Genomic DNA, 3,809 nt, shown 5'->3' on the forward strand with positions numbered 1-3,809 from the left:
CTCTCTCTAAAGTTAGTTAGGGAAGGTTCCTCAGCCTGTCATAGGAAACTGGGAGGAAGGTTGAAGTTAATGAGCTGCTTGCATTGTGATGGGCTTCTTTGAAAGAAGCTGTGCTTCTCCATAGTAGAGCCTCCAGAAAAAAAGAATCAGCATGGCAGCAGGAAGCATCATAATTAATAAGGGGCCCACAACAGAATGCTGTTTAATCTAACATGACTATTCCAAACTGTAGACAGTAACAGCATGAGTCTTCATTTACAAAGGCAATCTATCACTTATCCTCCAAAGAAAATGAGAAGGTATCAATCTCTTTAGAAGCTCAAATTTAAAACTGCTGCAGAAGAAAATAAACTTCATAGAGACAAAAAATAGCTTAAAAGATGTGGCAAGAAATGTGGGAGAGGGAGATTTAATCTCGGTTATCTGGGATGCAGCAGACAGTAGAAATTCCATTTACCATCTGTGACTAAATATACTAATGCCAAACTTTTTACTCTCAGTAGTACCTTCAAGTGGTCTTTAGCTTATTATCTAAAGGCTTGGGAATTTTAAGTTCTCTCTAATGACTTAGTAATTGTGGTAAAAGATGACTTCAAATATTTCTTGAGAGACTGTCTGATTAATCAAGAAACAGAGTTTGCAGTCCTCCAATTTTCATTTTGAGAATATGGAAAGAAAAGAGCTCTACAAAGTGGGAGCTCTTTTGCAACCTCCATTCAGATGTTCAACCTTATTTCAGTGTTACTTCCTTTATGACAGTGCTACTTCCATTTCCTACATAACTTTGTAAGTATCTGAGTTCTGAGGATACATTTTACTCCAAAAGTAGAAAATAACAATAACCAAAAATAGGTTGTGTATATCTTCCTAGTTTAAAAAAAAAGTTTATCTTTGTAGAAAATAAATAGATGAGAATGCAAAAAAAATAATGGATTAACTCGAAGCAATTCAATTTATTGGTAATATTTTCTAGTACTAGTCGAGTCATCTACCAGGGGACTCACATTGGAAGATTAAAAATGTGAAAGATTTTCACAGAAGCAATGACCTTCACTATGAACTATTAGAGGTTTCACTTTTATTAAAACATGTTTTAACAGCACATTAAATCATTTGCAAAGGGAAAATGAAAAAAAAAATTGGCCCAAAAGTATAGTGATAGGAGGATGTTTTAAACACTATTAAATGAGCTTTGATTTTCACCAATAAGTGTTAGTAAGGCAGGAGGTCAAAGAAAATGTGTTTTCAAATGCCATGCTTTCATCAAAAATACTTTATTTTTCATTTTCTTTAATTGTCTATATTGTTCTCAGAGTTTACAGTTTTTAAAAAAGTTCTCAAAAACAAAATTAATATAAAGAATTGTTTTAAAAAGTCTGTCTCAACTTTTGAAAAAAAATTTCTAAGTACCCATGGGAAAGATGAAATTACTTAATATATTACGTCTACAATAAGAACTTACTAAGTTTTTTTTCTGATTGTTCGTTGTTAGTGTAGAGACCCAATTGGTTTTTGTGTATTGATTTTGTATCCTGCAACTTTGCTGAATTCATTTATTTGATGTAACAGCTTTTCTGTGGAATCTTTAGGGATTTCTGCATATAAGATTGTGTCATCTGTGAACAGAGATAATTTTACTTCTTCCTAAAAATGACATTTTTAACATAAAATCTAGAACTATATGAATTTCATACATTGCTTTCTGTAACGTAATTGCAATGGCCTTACTAGGTCTAAGGAATTAAAAGCAAATACACTTGAAAATATAAGACCATCCCTAATACTGGGGAGCTAGTCTATGTAATTAGTTTCTAATTTCAAATAGCTTATATAGACCTTAATCCTCTAATCTATTAACTTCTTTAATTATACTTTCTGTAATTACTTAATCTATTACCCAACATAATGTTTTAATGTGTATGTGCTTAATATTTACTGACATTTGTAATCATGTAATCTGGATTTTTTAATATCCAAATAGTAGGTTAAAAAAAACATTGAGTTCTTTCTAGATTCTGGTTATTAGCCTTTTATCCTATGTTTAGCATGCAGACATTTTCTCCCATTCTGTAGGTGGTCTGTTTGCTCTGTTGATTGCTTTCTTGGCTGTGCAGAAGCTTTTTAATTTAATCAAGTTCCATTTATTGTGATTGCTTTTGGAGTCTTGTTCATACAATCTTTGCCCAGGCCAACATCTAGAACAGTTTTTTCAACATTTTCTTCTAGAATTCTTATGGTTTCACGCCTCATAGTTAAGTTCTTTACCCATCTTGAATTAATTTTTGTAAAGGGAGGGAGATATGGATCCTGTTTCATTCTTCTGTGTGGCTATCCAATTTTCCCAGCACCATTTATTGAATAGGGCTTCTTTTCTCCAGTATATATTGCAGTCTACTTTGTCACAGATCAGATGGCAATATGTGGATGGTTTTATATCTGAGTTCTCTTTTCTGTTCCACTGGTCTACGTCTCTGTTTTTGTACCAGTACCATGCTGTTTTGGTTACTATAGCCTTGCAGTAAAGCTTGAAGCCTGGTAAAGTGATACCTCCAGATTTGTCCTATTTGCTTAAGATTGCTTTGGCTATTTGAAGAACTCAAACAATTGAACAAGGAAAAAAATCAAACAACCCTGTTAAAAAGTGAGCAAAATGTATGAACAGAAGCTTTTCAAAAGAGGATATACTGATGGCCAAAATCATATGAAAAAAATGCTGAAGGCCACTAATCTTCAGAGAAATGCAAATCAAAACCAACAATGAGATATACCCTAACACCAGGGAGAACGGCTTTTATCAAAAGTCTCAAAACAATAGATGCTGGCATGGATATGGGGAGAAAGAAACACTTACACACTGTTGGTGGGACATTATGAAAAATAGTAAGGAGATTCCTCAAAGAACTGAAAGTAGTCCTACCATTTGATCCAGCAATGCCACCACTAGGTATTTACCCAAAGGAAAAAAAAGTCATTTTATCAAAAAGATGCTTGCACTCCAATGTTTATTGCAGCACAATCCACAATTGCAAACATATGGAATCACCACAAGTGCCCATCAATTCATGAATGGATTTGTTTTTTTACTGAAAAAATTTTATCCCAGGGGAGTGTGCAAACACAGTCCCCCACTACCTCGAATTATGCTGTCAAGTTTCCTCTATTTGGGGAAATCTCAGGGGTCAGCACATCCGTAGTGCAATGGATAAGCCTCACCCTGGGAAAACCACCTTTGTGATCATGGTATCTCCCTGCCAGGTAAGTATCATCATGAGTGGATTAATAAAATGTGGTATATGTATGCCACGGAGTACTACTCAGGCATAAAAAATGAATTAATACATTTTGCCACAATCTGGATGAAACTGAAGACCATTCTCCTAAGTGAGATATCACAAGAATAGAAAGACAAACACCATATGTACTCACTATTAAACTAGAACTAACTTATCAGTACTCATGTGCATGGATGGAAGTAAAACTCAACAGAAATCTTGTACATGGGAGTGGGAAGGCAGGGATGGGTGAAATCGTACCTAAAAGGTGCAATGTACACTATCTCTGTGATGCGCACACTTACAACTTTGACTCAAGCAGTACAAAAGCACTCTATGTAACCAAAACATTTATACCCCTATAATATTCTGAAATAAAAAAAAGAAACATTGAAGAACATTAATCCTGACGAAATAAAGAAAGCCACTACATATATGCCTTTCATATATTAATATTAATTGCTACTTCCATAAAATATAAATCCTGTATCAGAGAGACACTATCATATTTCCTATGGTCCCAGTTATACATTCATG

The 3,809-nt window shown here is 34.1% G+C and overlaps 1 non-coding gene across 1 annotated transcript; it reads right to left on the reverse strand.

Moving 5' to 3' along the window:
* Nucleotides 1–3,100: 3,100 nt before the first annotated feature.
* On the reverse strand, nt 3,101–3,263 carry LOC123648767. The gene has a single exon (XR_006738774.1). It is a non-coding gene; the product is annotated as a U1 spliceosomal RNA (small nuclear RNA).
* Between the last annotated feature and the right edge of the window lie 546 nt (nt 3,264–3,809).

This window comes from Lemur catta, chromosome 12, assembly GCF_020740605.2.
Source record: "Lemur catta isolate mLemCat1 chromosome 12, mLemCat1.pri, whole genome shotgun sequence".
Taxonomy (NCBI): Eukaryota; Metazoa; Chordata; class Mammalia; order Primates; family Lemuridae; genus Lemur; species Lemur catta.